The sequence below is a fragment of the Anopheles moucheti genome, chromosome 3, assembly GCF_943734755.1.
Source record: "Anopheles moucheti chromosome 3, idAnoMoucSN_F20_07, whole genome shotgun sequence".
Classification (NCBI taxonomy): Eukaryota; Metazoa; Arthropoda; class Insecta; order Diptera; family Culicidae; genus Anopheles; species Anopheles moucheti.
Window position 1 is genome coordinate 3,980,755 of NC_069141.1, and position 14,482 is coordinate 3,995,236.

Genomic DNA, 14,482 nt, shown 5'->3' on the forward strand with positions numbered 1-14,482 from the left:
GCTATAACAAATCCAACGTTAAGACAACCCCACTGCAGTGCCCGATGCACAGAGACATGCTGGAGAATGAAAAAAAAGGTTCATTTGCTTACGGCGAGGAAATTGCCAGTGGTGGACTAAACCTTTGTTTCTGTTTGCTTCCAAACCATCCACACCTTCGGCGTGCTGTGCCCACTGGAAACCCGATACCATAATACGGAAGTGTTAATGATGGAACGGTTTCAAAAATGAATTAATCCATCGGGACACCGACGGTGCGGGGTTCGGGCGTTTTTTTGCTTCGGGCCAACACTTGGGAAATGGGGACGGAGCGTGGGTTCAGCACAGTGGAACGGAAATTATTTTCATAACGGCTTTGGCTAACCGTACCGTCCAATGACTCAAGCGGTCAATGATTTATTTCCCTTTAAAGGAAACGGAGCTGGCAAACAGAGACTTTTAATAAAATAGTAAAACTAAAACGGTGAAATGAATCCGGTAAGATTTTCCAAAGAAATATCATGGATCAGTGCAATTCCACCAAAAGCTAATTGATATACATGAAATAATCATTCCAATAAGACACGAAGCTTAAGCTTAATTTGACAGACAAACCTTTTCCTTACCAAACTGCATGGAACAGTAGATGCGTTTAAGCCTCCGCCAACTTCAAAATGCATACAAAAATATACTAGTTGAAGGTAACATATACCTCAGGAACGCAGAAGAGAGACTACATTAGAATACGTTATTTCGTTTTTTTAGTAATCACTTAAAAGGCTAAAGAAGATTCAAGTTTCCCACTCAATGTAACGCTACGGGTGATTCGTTTTATTATTCTCCGCACGTAATCGCATACCTAAGCCAATCGTAGAATTATTTCGCAGCATCAAAACGCATTGAACTAGAAATATTTACGACACAACACTCATGGCTCGCACACACGTTGGGGCCGCTCCACGCAGGAAGACCTTCCTTGCTATTAAGGATTCATATCTTTCGCTTTCCTTTTTTTACACACTCATCTTCAGATGGAAAATGACCAAAGGCTGCATACGGAGCAACAAAAAGGGGGCACACTACATAAAAACGAGTTACAACAAATCGATCCACCAGCTGGCGCTGTGAGAGCTTATGAAGCCGTGACCCGTGGCGGAGTAAAAAATCGTCCACGGTCTGACGGATTCATTGATCTGTCAAAGGACGGCGCCCGGTCACAGCGTGCTGTGTCATATCGATGCAGATGTGCTTTACGAGAGACTGCTTTGCTGAGCAGTCAAAAAAATGATCACAAGCTGACACAAACGGTAGCTGCTGGGACCATTACACCGGCATGTGTGAGCAACAAAAAAGCTCCGCTACAAAATAACAAAAGCAAAACACACACACACACACACACACTATCGAATCGTATCGAATTTCGAGACAAGCCAACATATCCACTTCAACCCAACCAAATGCAACACACTTTCAACAAAAGCGCAGAAATGTAACGGAGAAAAACGAGAACGAGCAACGGCTTTGCGGTACAATGAAAAGGAAAAACCAAAAAAGGAGTGTTTGCCAACCAAGGAAAAAAAACAGAGACAGACGGCATGGCAGAAAGCTCCAAGAAGAAAGCCACCCAACAGCAAGCGCCATCTTCCTGCGCCCCGTTCGTGTGGATGGAAAATGTAAATTGAGTTTGGAAACTCATAACATAAATTTCGTTTTCGGAATCATATTTTTCCTCCAACAGCTTAACCTGAACCAGGGAACCACGGGGAAAAAAAGGACGAAACAGAGCACGAAAACGAATCCTACTGAAAGCCGAGAACATATCACTGCCTTGTTCGAAAAAAAAACACACTACCGGCACAGACACACGACGCGAGCGCGCAGGCACAACGACATAAATAAATAAAAATACAATACAGTATTTTTCTCCGGACTGCTGCACCACCAGACCGTGTAGCAACCTCTTTAGTAGTTCGACATGTGCCAATGTGAATCTTGACTTGCCAGCCGGATGGCCACAACAGCAGCGTCGTAGCAATGGGAAAGTTACAGAAGAAAAAAGAAAAACCAATCCGGGTGGGAAAAAAGCACCAACGGACCAACTGAAGAGTTCAATGAAACAACAAACTACACACAACCCAAACCCACGCAGCCAGACTGGTAAGGCACAGAACGTACGTTCGGGTGCGCGATTGCTCGGGATCCTTTTCACATTACACGAGCCGCAAGTGGAAGAGAGTTTTCCTTTTGCAACCGATTGCAATGGAGTGTGTTTCTTTGATTTTATTGCCGAACTTTTTAATAAACTTTTGCGCGAGTGCCCACCCAAACAACGCCACACAGCAGCAGCAGCAGCAGCATGGTGAATATGCACCGGGTGTTTCGGTGGCAAAGCGAGCAAAAGCATTAGCATTTCCGCGTGTTCAGCAGTCGATGAAGAGTGCATATTTCAGGGCACAATACGCGGGCAAGGTACGCATTCGGTCGGCAAACGCCACTTGCCGGGGGGCTTTATTTATTGAATGCATTGAATACGGGAAAAATTATGCAGCAAAAGGAAATTGCACGGAGGACGTGCCGGAGAAGTACAAATTTGTCATCGGTCTAGTATTATTTCCATTGCCTCGATGAGTTGGGTGGTTTTCACAATGTCAATAAAATGACTGATTCTTATGGAAGACGCACGAAACCAGGCAGATATCGAATTAATTAAAAGTACAAATATTTAACGGCTTAGTTTATTTAGCTCGACGTCATTAGATGAATTTGAGGTTTTAGCTACTGAATCGCAATTACTATTTTTTTGGAATATAAACGATTAGAGATAGACAACATCTCCAGGAACTCCAATTCTAAACATAGTTTAAACACAAAGTTGAGTTGCTCAATTTGTTACAACAACAAACTCTTATTAATAAAACATTGATAAGACCTATTTTTGTATTCAATTAATCCTTCCAATAAATCAAGAATTACTATTGAACTGGACATAAAATTCAAAACGTCGTTAAATGATTCGAACCTAACGGAGCAATAACGTCTAATACTCTTTTTATTTACGCTTCATATAACCCTTACGCATATGCTATTATGCCTTACGCATTAGCTACCTTTCGATACACGCACACACCATATACTTCGAACATCAAATAAAATCTAAGCTTCTCCACCTAGAGAGAAATAAAACAGCACGCGTTTCATGCCACTGTCGAATGGAATTCCACACGAAACGAGAATAATTTATATATTGCATATGTTTACACGCTGCCTTCGTTACCTTCCATGCTGGTGCGTGGTGGTGTACCTTTCCCATTACTACGGACAGATATTCTAATAAAAATAAATAACCAACCCAACCAACCAACCAAACCATGCAAACACCCAACGCCGAACGCATTTATCGGACGGAAGTTACCATAAAACAGCCGGAATGATAAGCTTGTCTATTGTGTCCGTGGACGCGAGCGCTTTAGCTCAACAATAAAAAAAAAGAAGAGACCGATTTTCTGGTTGGTTCCTCCTTGACCCGGAAGCGATTGTTTCCTTTCGCTACCGGGCACAATTATTGACAGATACTATAAAAACCGCGTTCAGATTTCAAGCTCGCACAAGGTGAACGGAAAAGCTGCCGTTTTCGTTCCTTCCTGTCCTTACCGATGAAGGAAAACGGCAAACCTCCACTTTGTGGCTCAAACGAGGGAAGTCGCGCCTGAAGACGATCTCGTTCCGAGTTTACACAACATTTCGCCTCTTGGTCTCCGTTGTATTTAACAGAAAAAAAAACAATAATAATCTCACAGCTTTTCCCGCACCTTATTTCAAAGGACCGGCGTCAAGCAACAGGATAACAGGGAAACACGCAGCACCACACACAAAGGACAAACTTTTCTGAAACCAATCATTAACGAACGATACAGCCAGGTATTGATAAACAAAGCGCAACGGACTGGAAAAGAAAGTGAAGTAAAACAAGCCCTGGGTCTTCTACCTCGTCCAAACCAAATACTCGTCGCAAAACGATGCTCCGGGCACGCGTGTGTTGGTGCCCCGGTATGGAATGAAATATTGCTATAAGCGAGAATTAATGTTCCCATGGGTAATTTTCCTAGCGCCTAACACCACAATAATGGTGTTAATTTCGATACTTTTATCGTTTCGCAACGGAAGCAAGGTTTTTCTTTCCCTTACAGTGGGCCAACCCACAAACGGTGCTTCACCCAAATCCTGCACCGCCAGGACGGTGTGGTGAAGATGACAGGAAAGGAAACACGTCCGGAGCGAATAAATTTGTCCAACCGACGGTACACAGATAAACGTTATCCTTCCCCAAGGAACTCTACAATACACCCACAAACACATACACACCTTGGCAAAGAAAATGTCGAAGAGAAATGTATCGTGAAAAATCCCCAACGGTGTAGATGTGCTTCTCTTATCGCGGACGCTTTCCATCTCGGGGACCTACATAGATATAAATCGGCTTTTCAAAAAGTTCGACGAATAATTGATTCCAATTCCAAGTCGTGGGAAGGAAGTTCCCAGCCGAAAGGAGGATAAATGAGGAAGGAAAAGGAATAACAACTTTTTAAGGGTAACAGCATAACAGCAACCCCCCGAAAAAATGCCCCCAAGGCTTTATTTCACTGTTGTCTATTTTGCTGAGTTTGTAGGAAGGAAATTTGCGATAGAAACATAAACAACGGCAGTAAGTTTGCGGAAAGATGAAAGTTTTGGTTTCATGTTTTTGGGAACGATTCGATTGCAATTATGTGTCTGTGCAATCTGTGTTTTAAATTAAATTTACTTATGTATTATGCTAGTTGTTTTCTTTTTTACACAAGTAATAATTGCATAGTTGTACGCTACATGAATCTTTCGAGAAGATTCATTGATTTTAATCTTCAGTGAAGAGTCGTTCAAAACAGGACATGATTCTCAAAATAATCATAAATCCTCAAAGAATTAAGCATCCTCAAATATTGGTGAACTCCGGAACCATTGAGGATTCATGCCTCTGTGGGAATTCCTCAATCTTTGGTGATTCAAAAATCTGTGAGGATACATTAATCTTTGAGAATGCATGAATCTTGTAAGACCTCAAGGATTTTGAATCCTTAAAGATTCATGAATCTTCGGAATGCGGATTCAGATTCATTCATTAAAAGACTCATTGAGGCTACTGAAAATGGATCAGCAAACAGTGTTATACGCTATTGAAGACTTCATTTTTATCAATTAAACATTGATTACACAAAAACGACACTCCTCACCCAAAAACATTTGTTTCCTTTAGAATTCTTCTACATCACAAAACCCCAAAACGACTTCGGTGGTGTCTGCATGTAGCTTCGAACCACACGTTTAAACACCATTCATGTCCTTCTCAAAACTCCCACAGCAGCACACAAATGCACAGAAAGCAAATTATGCACAGACCACATTGAGAAGATTAATTCTAATCACTTCACTGCGCACATCACACACCCTCCCGCGTCGAGTGGGAAGAAAATGTTGGTGCGATAAACAATCATTCTGGATGAGACCGGTGATGGCACTTATTTGACATTTCGGAAGCGCACGTCAAAGTAGCAGTGGTAGCAGTGTAGAGCTTGACGCAATGATCGACAATGCTCATATGCGTACTGCGAGACGTCAGGCGAACCGGTAGAATAGACACAAGGGGCCACAACGGTTGCTTTCTCACGAATTAAATCACAATCGCGACTAGGCGGGTACGACGGTATGAAGGTGAAAATTGGGAGGAAACCTCATCCTACAACCTCCTAAGCGTAACGGAATTGAATAGTGGGTACTATACCTCATAGTTAGCATATTTCTGGCAACGTTCCATTTCCAGCTTTACCTCACCGCCCGGAAGACAGTGCCAAGCAGCGCACATCCGTTTTCTTCAATCGACGGCATAAAGTATGCATTTGTTTATGCACCAGTGCACACGGAACTACCCCACTACATACCCCTCACCTCACCTCCATCCTTCAAGCTATGCATATTTATGACGATCCTTTTGTGGCACTTTTCCCACTTTAGACTCTTGCCGGGTACATATTCTTTATTCCATTTTTTGCTTCCCACACTGTTCGGTTCGACTGTGACTGGAGCACACACAGCGTCTCTCTTTCGGTTCTGGGGCACCACATTTAGAACCGTACATCACCACACATCTAATCTGCTCCCCACCCACTCCAACTGTGGCAAGCTGCAGCATAACCTGCAATGCCAATATCGAAAGCAAAGTAGGAATTTTGCAAATCAAAACGGACCCATACCTTCAACCTGTCTAGGAGCGGTGTGTGAAAAAGTGATAGTGGATTTTTCACTCTCTTCTGCTTTGTGCGGAAAATGTGGTATGATCTCTCTTTCTCTCTTTATATTTCTCCAACTGCATTGCATTCTAAAGTTGTGGGAGATGAGGTTTTAGCTAAGTATGCACATCGTTTAACATGAAAAGCAGTACATAACCAACCAGATGCATGCGCGTGGGTCTGCATACGTTTAGCGTACACAACAGACAAGTCAAGATTATATGGTACACGGAAGAGTCCATCAATGCACAGAAGAACGGCAATGGGGAGGGAAATTCGGTCAAACCCAACAACTTTCTGATTGAAATTAACACACACGAAACACATGAAAAAAGGTTAAAAATAGTTGTAAATACAAAGCGGGAATTCGTAATTAAAAATGCACTAAACTGTGCAATAGAATAAAATGCAAATTTTCAATAAATTTGCAAACAAAATATGAACTCAAATCAAACAACGTTATGCAAACAATTAGCAGAAGCACAGCATATTTATGTGCCACCATAACAAACCTGTCATAAACTAAGCGGGGCAACAAAACAAAAAGTTTCAAAACACACCAAACACGAAACGTCCCGCGTGTAGCGATGACGTTGAAACATCCTGTCCAGAATGTACCAACTTTTATGTTCAAACACCACCACTACCACCACCACCCACCGTCAAACACCGATGGAGACTCACAACGGCGTAACGTGCGTAAAACCAGCGTCCGATTAAATCGGGCGTAACATTTTAATGAAACAATTAATTTACTGCACTGTACACCACACCGACACCTATTCACGGGGCTACGGCACCGGTTGCCGGGTGGGTTTCGTACTGTTTGCCATTAGTTTCCACCTTGCCAGTCAGCGAAGGAACTTTTGAAGTGCACGGTGCCAGCTAGAAGACCCCCAACCCAACCCAATGCAACCATTACTATCGTTCAACGGAGGAACAGCAACAATCATCGAATGCATTCGCCGCACGTCCCCTGCCGCCAGCGGTAGATTTAATTTGTCGTGCATAAAACGGTGCACGGTAATTAAAGGGAAGAATAAAACAGCTTACCGATAGCCCGAACGTGGTGAAGCATTGTGAAAACGTTCTTCATTTTTTGTTACGGAAAAACTTCCCCAAGCAATCGATGAATGGCAGTGGTGTGAACCCATCAAGCCAGCTATCGGATTTGTCCATTTCAACTGGAGCTTGAATTTTAAATGGCAAGCTAAGGTGACGTTGTTGGAAAGAACTACCATACTGCTGATGTCTTTCAATTATCATAATGATTGATGGATCTATTCTAAAGGGCTATTCGAACGATTATTTGAAGAAAAACTTGACAAGTAGATCTTACTCCTCTTCTTTTGGAGTACAACAACCTTAGAGGTCTGCTATTTCCAGCATTCTTTGACTTTAATCACCCATAGCTGAATGAGTATCCTGCGTTCTAGTAATGAGTCCTGATGGGAACCGGTTCTGTTATGTGAAACCAGCGCAAGTAGATCTTAGTGTTCATTCTAATTTGTTATAGCATTATAATTCTCCAATGTTCTATGTTTTTGGAATAGTCATGACATTATCGAGTTCTTCATCGTTCATTTATCATCGTCCCCAAACTACCGAGTATCGATCCTATTCGGATGACTGACGATTGACGATCATGTACGTATCGCCACATCTTATCAACAAAAAATCAACAAAAAAATTCGTATCAACAAAAAAGAAGCAAAATGAAATCTATATAAATCTCGGTACTGTAAATATATAAAACGAATATCTTTATTGGGAATGACAGAGTCTCGTTCAAGGATTGGACTAAAAGTGACCAGATCTGATCTGACCACCAGGAAGTGATCAGATCTGATCTCAGAAATCAGCCACCTCCGATATGGAAGTTTAGACGACATGTCTGTTAAAGTCCAAAATATTAATCGACAAGATACTTAAAATCAAAAAAGGTAACTCGGGATTGGCTTAAAGATAGGGCAATAAGTTTTGGAAAGAAATAAATTAAAAATTTCCGACATTATTCCACAAACAACTTCACCGAATTCAATCACCGGAATGAAGGCGAATCAGCACTTAATGCCAACCCGACAGCTATCAGTTAGCAGTAGAGTTTCCGAAAACAGGTTATAGCATTTGTGTTCGAGCACCTTCCCATAAGCATAAAGAATTCAACTTCAAATGCCTGTAAAACGCTAATGGTGCTTCATTTTCCTTCGAAAATACTGCCACATCTCCAGTTACAGCCAAGTGTAGCAAAAAGTGCTACATTCCTTACCGTAGCACCTACAACAACACACCGAACATTCACCGGGAATCACCACCGCCGGGATCGATGTACGCATCAAAATATGCACAACAATTCGAAGAAACAATTTCCCAAAAATTGTTTCCCATCATTGCTAAGGCCAGAGACTTCTTAATCTCCCTGCAGAAAGTACTCGGGACATACACACACACACACACCACCGCCCATACTGAACGAGTGGCGAAGACGTCTGTGCACGTTTTACAAACACTCTCACCGGCATATCCTTTTACCATCGTGCCCCGGGAGCAGTGCGCTTGAACGTGGCAGAAAAAAGCACCTGTTTTCAGCAAGAAGCATGGGCCCCTCCAGGTAACGTTGCTCTCGACTTCAGTCTTTGCGCGAACGTAAATAATTTCACGCCCGTCTAACTTCTGCTGGCCGGAACCGGCATTCGAACCAGTCCAGACCCAGCCGAGCGAAGCAGAGTAGTTGGTAGTTTCGAAGCGGGTATCCTATCCTATACCCACTTCCGTTCACTCGCCCAGGCGAAATGAAAATGAATTCTTAAAGCTGGCAGCTCCATTCGGCCCATCTCCGGTAAGCTTCAATTTCCCACCAAATAAGACTCCACAACAAAATAATTGCAGGCAAAACAAATGAGCAATCCAGGCACGAACCCAGTTGCTCCTCCGGTGGGGCAAACAAAAAAGGCATCACACGACGTAAAAAATTGCTAAAATATTACCATTTACGGCTTACATGCCGCAGACAATATGCTATCCTTCGTTCCGCCACACGTGCGCTCTCATCGTGAAAAAAAAACCCCGGGTGACAAGGAGCCGAAATAACGCCGGAAAAGTGAGTTTCTAATAAACGACTCCATGTCTGAGAAATTGAAACATTTCTCCCTCAATGTGCCTCAGCATTTGACGTCGAGAATGAAAGCTTACACGAAATAAGGTACAATTTCTGGAGCTACAAATCCTGAGCAGCACACAGCGGAAAACCATCCACACTGCGTAGTGCCAACGAAAAAAAAGTATTACTCATGAAAAAGTACCACAGATATACCCCGTGCCCGTGTGTACCGTAGGGAGCAGCTATAGCTTCTTCCTTCACCAAGAAAACACAATGCAATAAAACCGAGAAAATTATCACAAGATGGCTCCTTTCCCTGCCCGGGCACACTACACACAAAGCACTAAACCTCTCTGAACCGTGAAGGCATAAAAAAGCCACACGTCAGCAAACGAAAGCCTAGAAGTAATGCGGTCCCCCCAGCCGCACGGTTATACCTCCTTCGCGTGGATCGTAAAATACCCCCGTGTCACCGAAGTGAGACGAGCAGCAGCGGCGGCCTACGCACGACTTGAAATACTTCGAGAGATTTGTGGTGGAAAAGCCGTTGTTCCTCACGGCTTCTGGTGCGTGGAAAGTGGTTTGCTTTCCACCTCTCACTCTCTCCCCTTCTTTCCCTCTGCCACATCCTGGGCTCCCCAACATTTCCACGCGTAAGAAAATGTCACTGATAACGGAGCACACGCACAAAACAAAGCGCAGCTGAGGTTTCAAAGCGTTTTCTTCTGCAGTACCGTTGAACCGGTAGTGGAATTTTCTTTATCACTCAACAGAAAAAAAGCAATGGGAAGAAAGTCGGAGCCGGAAAGCCGTTATCTGCGTCAGATAGGCCCCCCCAACGAGAGTGTATGAATTAAAATTAAACACAACCAAAAAATGTTAAACGCATCGTAAAAGTCCCGAAACGAAGGAAAACTGTGTCGTCCACACGTACCACACAAGCGCCCTTCCCAAAAAAAAAAATATCCCTATTACTCCTTTCGAACATCAGCCAGCCACCAACAGACCCACCACTCCCACCACCTGAGGTTGAACGTTTTTGGCGATGCTACTAAAAACCCAACGCGCCCCCTACAAATGGTGGAGGGTTTGCATAAGGCAGCATTAAAGTTGTTTGCCGTCGGTTAGCGCCCGAGCGAGACAGGAAGCTAAATAAAATTGTTTGCTTAATGTGCTCTGATTACATGCTGATAGCGTTAATGAGAAATACCAAAATTAATTTATTGCTTGTCCAGTTAAGCTTCCCCCTCGTGCCTCGTTCGGTCTCTGCGAGGACCAACCAGCTCGGTGGTGTTGTTAGCGGTTCCAATCCTTGAGGAATACTAACCGACCTAACTGAGTTACTGACAGCCAGCGCACACGACCCAGCGACGCATTCGAATTTGGTGACAGTTTTGAGCAGCAGCAGCAGTAGCGTGGTTCATGAAATGTCCCAGCCCAGGAAGTGCCGGGCGTACCGTCGCGACAAATTGAGGTTAGGTTGGTTTTATGGTTTACGATGCAAAGTCAGGCAATACATCTCGTCCATGGTGTCACTGGTGATGTACAGCAATAATAAGCGAAATGGTCATTGTACCAGCAGATAAGAGGCAGGTTGAGTAGACCACATAAAGTACATGTAGAGATTATTTGCTTTATAAACCTTTTTTTATTCTTTTATTAGCTAATGAATTTATTAAACCAAACTGTAACGGTAGTAATTGCGATATAATGTGCAATAAATCCATAAGAAGTGTACATAGAAGATGTCTTTCATATGCAAATAACATCGAGCATACTAAGGGAGAGGAATAGCATCGCGCTTCAACTTTTGGTCAGTGACTTCATATTAATCCAAGCCGCACTTAGCAAAGGGTAGAAAAACTACAAGATAAAAATCAGTAAATCATGATATCTCCGTCATGGACTAATCGTAATTCCCAGATGCTTTATACGGCATAACGACGCCCAACAATAACCGGATATGAATCAAATATTCATTACAAAAATCCTACCTTTCTAAATTAACCTACGCGCGAGATCTATCTCGTACATCGCTTCTGCAGATGCGTAAATCCAACAGCGTAAAAAAATGCAACATTAAAGTGCAAATGAGCTCGTTTGACTTAGCAGTTGGTATAATAGTACCACCCGTATTGGAGCGATAACCTAGCCAAGTTGTCTTTCTATATTAAGAGAGATAAAACACTAGCGCTTAGGATTGAGCGATATAAGCTTCAATTTATTGCATCGACTTAACACGCCCTACACGCGTTCGAAAGAGCTAACCGAACGCCGAAGATGTCGTGTCCGTGGTCGTCGTTATATACGACTGTCAGTATATTTCATCGGATAAGATTAACGCACATGTATGGCTCGTATTTAGCATTTATCATAAATTATGTCTGATGTTTGGTTTCTATGTATAAGATTTCAAGTTGAAACTTCGATAATACAAAACAAGGTAAAAAATCCGTATTCTGGCAAAACATTGATGAAGTTCACAAAATCAAATGTGCAGCATATAAATAGAAAATTTTTGAATGACTTAAAACTCAAATTGTTCATCGGAACCCATGAAAAAAACATTGAAAATGGGAGAACAATATTTGGAATTAAGCTATTTTATTGTTTAGGATTGATGGCCAATAGCGTGTTTAATAATATGACAAATAAGATATTTATTCAACCTACCAAGTAAACAAACGGTAAAGTTTGAAAAACGGTTACAAACTGTTAATTTCTCATTCAACCATATGTCCGCGAGCCACGCAACGAAAATTACCATCGTTCTCCTGCGCACACCCAGTGGCATAAGTCATGTAGCACTATGTTTGGAACTGCATCGTGCACACAAAGAAACGATTATGTCTTCAGGTTCCCAAGTACAAAAAAAACACAAAACCTACTCCCAAAAGCAAAGATGTGCATGTCAGTTTTCACTCCGGAGCGAACCGGTGGCCGCTGCCAGCCCTTCATTCCATCTTCATCTCCCTTTGCTCCTACCAATTCTACCTATCCGGCCGGTTTTATTTCTCCTTCTTTAATTCGAAGGCCCAGGCAAACATTTGCGACAGTTATACCAACACCCGGACCCAGAGACTCGAAACGGTTTTTAATAAGCGGCAATATGTTACATGTTACAAGTGCTGTCTCATTGTTGTTTACATTTACCCTACTCAGGAGAAAGCGAGAGACGAATGAACCGCACCATGCCCGACTCCAATGCACCTTTTTGCTATGCCCCTAAACAAACAGCCAAGAAGAGGTAGAAACCAGGAGCACAGACAACGGCCATGGCCGTGGAGAAGTGTCCTCCACAGACAGTACCACTGCACGGGGCGAAGACGGTGCAGGCACCCGCAAGTTTTACCGAGTTTAATTTTATGCTCTATCTCTCATCGGTGCAGACGATGCGGCGGACACACCACGGGTCCACATTGGCCACCAAATAACCCCCTGCGCGCTTCATTCATCATCCATTGCGTCCGATCTATTTAAAGTTTCGTCCGCTCTACTACGCCCGTCACATACTACCGCCGGGCCTCGGGTCCCGGGTCACACACTTTTTCCACAGCAAGCAGAACCCATTTCCGTTCGCGTCGAGAGACGAGCGTATGAGTGTGTGGACATAAAAATAATTACGCTTTCCATATGTTGTTTGCACAGACGGCACCCAACGGTGGCAGAAGCGTTCCCGAAGCACCAAAACATATGTGCAAGAACACAAACCCCCCCTCAACTTACGTGCACTTGGGTCGCTGATCGTTGTTGAAACTTTACTTAAATTTCATATTGAATATTCCTCAAACCTTAAATGGCCTTAGCAAAAACAAGGAACACAAACCAGTAGTTGGACCTCATCATCATAGTACAGCAAATATGATCAAAACGGAATGTAAAGTCGTCTTATACTTTTAACTTCAATTTAATGAACGTTATTGCATAAACTACCATGTTTCTCAGAATCATGACCATGTCTATGTTTCTCAGAAATTGCACAAAAACATCATGGCTCCGAAATACACACATCACACTTGGATAGACATTCGTCTCGTTAGTGGTACCCAAAATTAGACTTCTGCTGTTCCTGTTCCTGTTGTACTGCTGTGAAATACAAGACACAGCTACGATCCACCAGATAGAGCAGGCAATAAAGTTTAATGGCACTTGGCCGGATATTGAGACTGGAAATAGCGTTGTCGAGGGTAATGATGATGGTTTCAGCAGCCACGATGTCTCGATTGTTCCACGGTACAGTTTTGCGAGTTTAGTCGCATGCGAACTTACCTAGCGTGACGTAGAGCTTGGGTCGAACGTTCTCCTGCCAGGCACAAAGGTTACCAATGACGAATACCGTCGTCAGGAGGTAGCCGACCAGCAGCAGGCCTCCGCGGGAAACAAATGCGTCCGAACGTCCGTGTGAGGACGATCGTATCGATTCGGCTGACATCTTGCTGCTGCAATAACTTCCTTCTCTCTATTCGTATATATCACACCTTTGCCACTTTGCAACACTTCAACACACAATTTATCACCCACCCTCACTGCCACATTCACCTCGGACCGGTGGAACTTCGCACAATAAAGATTTTTCTAGCCACAGATGAAAATAAAACTATCGCTTTTCTCTCCTCTTTTACAGTGGAATGTGGCACGAATTGAAATTTTCACCCACCAAATACACTAGTTTTGCGCACTAGACGACCGCGTCGACCACTCACCAAGACCCGTGACGGTGCAGCAAGAAGACTTGATCGATCCATACAGCTCCGGAGCACGTGAGCACTGCTTTTAACCACATTTCAACGCACTTCACTGCCGTAAGTAACAGCGATAACCCTTCGCCGCCGCACAACGTGCACAATTCGCGATCAACACACCACAACAAACGCCACGTGATACCTAAAAAAATAATAATAATACACTCGATAAGATTGGTCTCACTTCTAATTCAAGAACTGCTAAACACAATGCCCTTTGCATAATTTGTCTTGCGCCAGCGGCACCAAATTATCGGTTGCTTTCATTTCTGTTAAATGTCTCCGAAGGTACGATAATCAAATCGATAGGCATTCACTATTTTCACCCGGCCAAAGGGCCA

General features: G+C 43.1%; 1 protein-coding gene across 1 annotated transcript in view; it reads right to left on the reverse strand.

Annotated features, from left to right (window-relative positions):
• LOC128304996 (semaphorin-1A) overlaps positions 1–13,787 on the reverse strand; it is a 112,033-nt gene extending 98,246 nt beyond the window's left edge. Inside the window, exon 1 of the mRNA XM_053042264.1 lies at positions 13,669–13,787. The gene's annotated coding sequence lies outside the window, so the exon portion shown is untranslated. The remainder of the gene's footprint in view (positions 1–13,668) is intronic.
• Positions 13,788–14,482: the final 695 nt, after the last annotated feature.